This window comes from Bufo gargarizans, chromosome 10, assembly GCF_014858855.1.
Source record: "Bufo gargarizans isolate SCDJY-AF-19 chromosome 10, ASM1485885v1, whole genome shotgun sequence".
NCBI lineage: Eukaryota > Metazoa > Chordata > Amphibia > Anura > Bufonidae > Bufo > Bufo gargarizans.
In genome coordinates this window covers 175,156-182,335 of record NC_058089.1, presented here as the reverse complement: position 1 = coordinate 182,335, position 7,180 = coordinate 175,156, and positions in this window count along the sequence as shown.

Sequence of the window (7,180 nt, the reverse complement as noted above, 5' to 3'; positions counted from 1 at the left end):
GCACGTCTCCTCTCCCTTCTGCTGACATGTCACTGGAGCACCCATTCTTATGGCCATTACTCTATTATACCTCCTAGAAGTGAATTAGCAGCCGTCTGCAGGAAGCTTGGGGTGGGCTTCCATGTTTAGGATTTCTGATTCTTAGAGGGAGTCTAAGTGTCCAGGACAGACACGACCTCGCTCCAGAAACTGTGCACAAAACCTGTATGTGTAAAAGCAGAGTACGGCCGTGAGGAGGTGCAGAATACTGCCATGTGCGTGGCCTTCAGCTAATTGCCCTAATTAAGGGCAGATTCACAGTGTGTGAAATCCCCTAAGCAAAGATGAGGCAGGCTGCAGATAGATTGTCCTCGCTGACACATTGCAACAAACCCTAGTTGATCAGAGGGGTTGTCCAAGATAATTCACAATGTCAGCTTAAAGCAATTTTCCGGCAGTAGAATATTGATGACCTATCCTTGTGGGTCTGACAACTGGCGCCGTACACATTCAAATAGTCGATCTGCTGGGAGTCGGGGGGGCCCCACCACGGTGAAGAAGCAGGTGGAACTCTGACCAGCGAGCCCTTCAAATGTGGCCTTTACTTCTCCACACCAACTCCAGCGTAGTGCGAGAAATACAATGGTGTCCTGCACGCTGCTCCTATGACCCACGGTCTGATCACGTGTAATGCTGTGCTCCTGCCCTGGAGCCATTATGTGAGCAGGAACACAAATCATCGGGACGCTGTTTCCTACACTCAATACCCTTGTCGGAAATTGGCCAAATTCTAACACTTGATTTCTTATAGCTGAAGACTTATCTTGCAGAATGTCTTGGTTCTAGAAGTTTACCTTATTTTATTAGAATAACTGAAGGTTTTGGATGATGTCAACCTCTGAGATACAAGGTTCTTCGAGAGGGAGGTCATTAGTCTACATTCATTGTGGCTACAGAGGTCAAGCCTCAGGGAGAGCCAGGTCTAGGCTGAACTTGAAGTGGTTGTTCTTGTAGGTTTTGCTGGACCAGGAAAAGATGTGAAGCCGGCCCTCGTGGAGGACTGGTGACCAGAAGTCTGATTTCAAGATGTCTTCTATCTGAGAGAAGGAAAGGTGGTGAGCAGGGAGATTTTCTGATGGAGTGTCTCCCACCCACAATGCAGCACAATGGCTCAGTGGTCAGCGCTGGGGTCCACTGTTCCAATCTGACCAAGGACAACATCTACATGGAGTTTGGATGTTCTCCGGTTTCCTCCCCCACTCCAGAGACAGACTGATGGGGGTCTTAACGATTAAAAAAAAAAATAATCGGTGCAGGGAAGTCACATGACTGGGATGAGTGACCCCCCCCCAGACCGGGATTAACAATGAACAGTGCAGGAAAGTCACATGATGAGCGACCCCCAGACCGGGATTAACAATGAACAGTGCAGAGAAGTCACATGATGAGCGACCCCCAGACCGGGATTAACAATGATCAGTGCAGGGAAGTCACATGATGAGCGACCCCCAGACCGGGATTAACAATGAACAGTGCAGGGAAGTCACATGATGAGCGACCCCCAGACCGGGATTAACAATGAACAGTGCAGGGAAGTCACATGACCGGGGGGAGCGGCCCCCAGACCGGGATTAACAATGAACAGTGCAGAGAAGTCACATGATGAGCGACCCCCAGACCGGGATTAACAATGAACAGTGCAGAGAAGTCACATGATGAGCGACCCCCAGACCGGGATTAACAATGAACAGTGCAGAGAAGTCACATGATGAGCGACCCCCAGACCGGGATTAACAATGAACAGTGCAGGGAAGTCACATGACGTCAGACTCTGCTGCTAAAGCATCAAAACCATAAAGAATCCTCTCGATAAATGTCAGACCACTGGGCTTTACTGGTCCTCACAGCATTGCTCCCCCGCAGGAGAGACCTGCTCTGAATGCAGAGTAGTCAGGGATGAGATTGTGAGCCCCACTGAGGACAAGTGATGGGAATGTCTGTACAGCGCTGTGGAATAGGTCAGTGCTACACAAGTGATGGGAATGTCTGTACAGCGCTGTGGAATAGGTCAGTGCTACACAAGTGATGAGAATGTCTGTACAGCGCTGTGGAATAGGTCAGTGCTACACAAGTGATGAGAATGTCTGTACAGCGCTGTGGAATATGTCAGTGCTACACAAGTGATGAGAATGTCTGTACAGCGCTGTGGAATAGGTCAGTGCTACACAAGTGATGAGAATGTCTGTACAGTGCTGTGGAATAGGTCAGTGCTACACAAGTGATGAGAATGTCTGTACAGCGCTGTGGAATATGTCAGTGATATACAAGTGATGGGAATGTCTGTACAGCGCTGTGGAATATGTAAGTGATATACAAGTGATGGGAATGTCTGTACAGCGCTGTGGAATATGTCAGTGATATATAAGTGATGGAAATGTCTGTACAGCGCTGTGGACTATGTCAGTGATATACAGACGTGGACAAAATTGTTGGTACCCTTTGGTCAATGAAAGAAAAAGTCACAATGGTCACAGAAATAACTTTAATCTGACAAAAGTAATAATAAATTAAAATTCTATAAATGTTAACCAATGAAAGTCAGACATTGTTTTTCAACCATGCTTCAACAGAATTATGTAAAAAAATAAACTCATGAAACAGGCATGGACAAAAATGATGGTACCCCTAACTTAATATTTTGTTGCGCAACCTTTTGAGGCAATCACTGCAATCAAACGCTTCCTGTAACTGTCAATGAGACATCTGCACCTCTCAGCAGGTATTTTGGCCCACTCCTCATGAGCAAACTGCTCCAGTTGTGTCCGGTTTGAAGGGTGCCTTTTCCAGACTGCATGTTTCAGCTCCTTCCAAAGATGCTCAATAGGATTGAGGTCAGGGCTCATAGAAGGCCACTTTAGAATAGTCCAATTTTTTCCTCTTAGCCATTCTTGGGTGTTTTTAGCGGTGTGTTTTGGGTCATTGTCCTGTTGCAAGACCCATGACCTGCGACTGAGACCAAGCTTTCTGACACTGGCTAGTACATTTCTCTCTAGAATTCCTTGATAGTCTTGAGATTTCATTGTACCCTGCACAGATTCAAGACACCCTGTGCCAGACGCAGCAAAGCAGCCCCAGAACATAACAGAGCCTCCTCCATGTTTCACAGTAGGGACAGTGTTCTTTTCTTGATATGCTTCATTTTTTCGTCTGTGAACATACAGCTGATGTGCCTTGGCAAAAACTTCGATTTTTGTCTCATCTGTCCACAGGACATTCTCCCAGAAGCTTTGTGGCTTGTCAACATGTAGTTTGGCATATTCCAGTCTTGCTTTTTTATGATTCGTTTTCAACAATGGTGTCCTCCTTGGTCGTCTCCCATGTAGTCCACTTTGGCTCAAACAACGACGGATGGTGCGATCTGACACTGATGTTCCTTGAGCATGAAGTTCACCTTGAATCTCTTTAGAAGTCTTTCTAGGCTCTTTTGTTACCATTCGGATTATCCGTCTCTTAGATTTGTCATCAATTTTCCTCCTGCGGCCACGTCCAGGGAGGTTGGCTACAGTCCCATGGATCTTAAACTTATGAATAATATGTGCAACTGTACTCACAGGAACATCTAGTTGCTTGGAGATGGTCTTATAGCCTTTACCTTTAACATGCTTGTCTATAATTTTCTTTCTGATCTCTTGAGACAGCTCTTTCCTTTGCTTCCTCTGGTCCATGTCGAGTGTGGTACACACCATATCACCAAACAACACAGTGATTACCTGGAGCCATATATATAGGCCCAATGGCTGATTACAAGGTTGTAGACACCTGTGATGCTAATTAGTGGACACACCTTGAATTAACATGTCCCTTTGGTCACATTATGTTCTGTGTTTTCTAGGGGTACCATCATTTTTGTCCATGCCTGTTTCATGAGTTTATTTTTTTACATAATTCTGTTGAAGCATGGTTGAAAAACAATGTCTGACTTTCATTGGTTAACATTTATAGAATTTTAATTTATTATTACTTTTGTCAGATTAAAGTTATTTCTGTGACCATTGTGACTTTTTCTTTCATTGACCAAAGGGTACCAACAATTTTGTCCACGTCTGTATAAGTGATGAGAATGTCTGTACAGCGCTGTGGAATATGTCAGTGCTACACAAGTGATGAGAATGTCTGTACAGCGCTGTGGAATATGTCAGTGATATATAAGTGATAATGTACAGCGCTGTGGAATATGTCAGTGCTACACAAGTGATGAGAATGTCTGTCTGTACAGCGCTGTGGAATAGGTCAGTGATATATAAGTGATGAGAATTTCTGTACAGTGCTGTGGAATATGTCAGTGATATATAAGTGATGAGAATGTCTGTACAGCGCTGTGGAATATGTCAGTGATATATAAGGGATGGGAATGTCTGTACAGCGCTGTGGAATATGTCAGTGATATATAAGGGATGAGAATGTCTGTACAGCACTGTGGAATATGTCAGTGATATATAAGTGATGGGAATGTCTGTACAGTGCTGTGGACTATGTCAGTGATATGTAAGTGATGAGAATGTCTGTACAGCGCTGTGGACTATGTCAGTGATATATAAGTGATGAGAATGTCTGTACAGCGCTGTGGAATATGTAAGTGATATACAAGTGATGAGAATGTCTGTACAGCGCTGTGGAATATGTCAGTGATATATAAGGGATGAGAATGTCTGTACAGCGCTGTGGAATATGTCAGTGCTACACAAGTGATGAGAATGTCTGTACAGCGCTGTGGAATATGTCAGTGCTACACAAGTGATGAGAATGTCTGTACAGCGCTGTGGAATATGTCAGTGCTACACAAGTGATGAGAATGTCTGTACAGCGCTGTGGAATATGTAAGTGATATACAAGTGATGAGAATGTCTGTACAGCGCTGTGGAATATGTCAGTGATATATAAGGGATGAGAATGTCTGTACAGCGCTGTGGAATATGTCAGTGCTACACAAGTGATGAGAATGTCTGTACAGCGCTGTGGAATATGTCAGTGCTACACAAGTGATGAGAATGTCTGTACAGCGCTGTGGAATATGTCAGTGCTACACAAGTGATGAGAATGTCTGTACAGCGCTGTGGAATATGTAAGTGATATACAAGTGATGAGAATGTCTGTACAGCGCTGTGGAATATGTAAGTGATATACAAGTGATGAGAATGTCTGTACAGCGCTGTGGAATATGTCAGTGATATATAAGTGATGAGAATGTCTGTACAGCGCTGTGGAATATGTCAGTGCTACACAAGTGATGAGAATGTCTGTACAGCGCTGTGGAATATGTCAGTGCTACACAAGTGATGAGAATGGCCGTACGGCCAGGGATTCAGCTGCTATCATTTGCTCTACAGCAGTGGTCCCCAACCACCGACCTCTGGAAGATTGTTTGCTGGGCTGCGGCAATACACAGTGCTTGTTTTTTCTTGTGTGGCGGCTGGCCCTCCTTATATTTTAATTGCAGCTGCGCTGTACTTCATACCCTATTATAATCCCGCGAGACCTCCTGCGGCAGGTCTTGCGGGATCAATGCTGGAATGACGCGGCGGCGTGCTGCGGGATTGTGCACCGAACTGAAGCCCGCCGCAGATGATAATCAGTGGCACGAATGTCTGAATCCAGAAAGCGGAGGAAGCCTTAGGATGTCCTCTATAAGAATCTTCTATGTGACCCCCAGTAGATTACAGTCTGCTACTCGGGGGGAGGCCGCTCCCTGGTGATGTCTGTATGACAGGTACTGATACAGCCTTTGCACTATCCACACAGAGGTCCTGTCCATAAAATGGCCGCTGATGGAGGGTCATGTGATCTCCAGACGATGTCTCCTCCAGTCAAATGTTGCCAACCCCTTTAAAGACGGGGATCTGAAGTGCTATACAGACTGTTACCCTCCTGATATCTAATTCCGACTTGGCTTCGCCACAGAAAGCAGCCCAGAAAGGAAGGGCCCCGGCTGGAGAAGCTGCTCTACCACCAGGGCCACACTTTACAATCACAGTGCACTTACAGAAGAGGGAAAGACACTGACAGGGGACAGCCTCAGGGGGGCGCTGCAGGCTGAGGAATGGCAGCATGGCCCTCCCACCCTGATAATCAGTCACTATGGAGGGCGGTGTTACACTCGGTGGTCTTCTATATACAAGCCAGACACGGACTGAGCAGCAGGGGAACAGCCGGCCAACAATCTCACTTAAAACAGCCGAGCTGGTCTACAACTATCCGGCAAACACATCAATCTCTTTTCATATAAAAATTGCCGGTAAATAATCATTTGTTTACTTTCATCCAAAAAAGAATTCTGGTTGAAATTCTCAGTTTTGATCAACTTTAAGACTGATGTGTAAAACCACCATTAAAATTTCATAGTTGCCAGTAAAGAGCCTATAACAATCCTTACAAAGTACATACATTCCTCCTACTGAATCTATCACCTGAGGCAGAACTACACTGCAAACCTGCATACTCCAGAGCTGCACTCACTATGCTGCTGGTGCAGTCACTGTGTACATACATTACTTATCCCTTTACTGATCCTGAGTTACATCCTGTATTATACTCCAGAGCTGCACTCACTATTCTGCTGGTGCAGTCACTGTGTACATACATTACTTATCCTGTACTGATCCTGAGTTACATCCTGTATTATACACCAGAGCTGCACTCACTATTCTGCTGGTGCAGTCACTGTGCACATACATTACTTATCCTGTACTGATCCTGAGTTACATCCTGTATTATACTCCAGAGCTGCACTCACTATTCTGCTGGTGCAGTCACTGTGTACATACATTACTTATCCTGTACTGATCCTGAGTTACATCCTGTATTATACTCCAGAGCTGCACTCACTATTCTGCTGGTGCAGTCACTGTGTACATACATTACTTATCCTGTACTGATCCTGAGTTACATCCTGTATTATACTCCAGAGCTGCACTCACTATTCTGCTGGTGCAGTCACTGTGTACATACATTACTTATCCTGTACTGATCCTGAGTTACATCCAGCATTATACTCCAGAGCTGCACTCACTATTCTGCTGGTGCAGTCACTGTGTACATACATTACTTATCCTGTACTGATCCTGAGTTACATCCCTGTATTATACTCCAGAGCTGCACTCACTATTCTGCTGGTGCAGTCACTGTGTACATACATTACTTATCC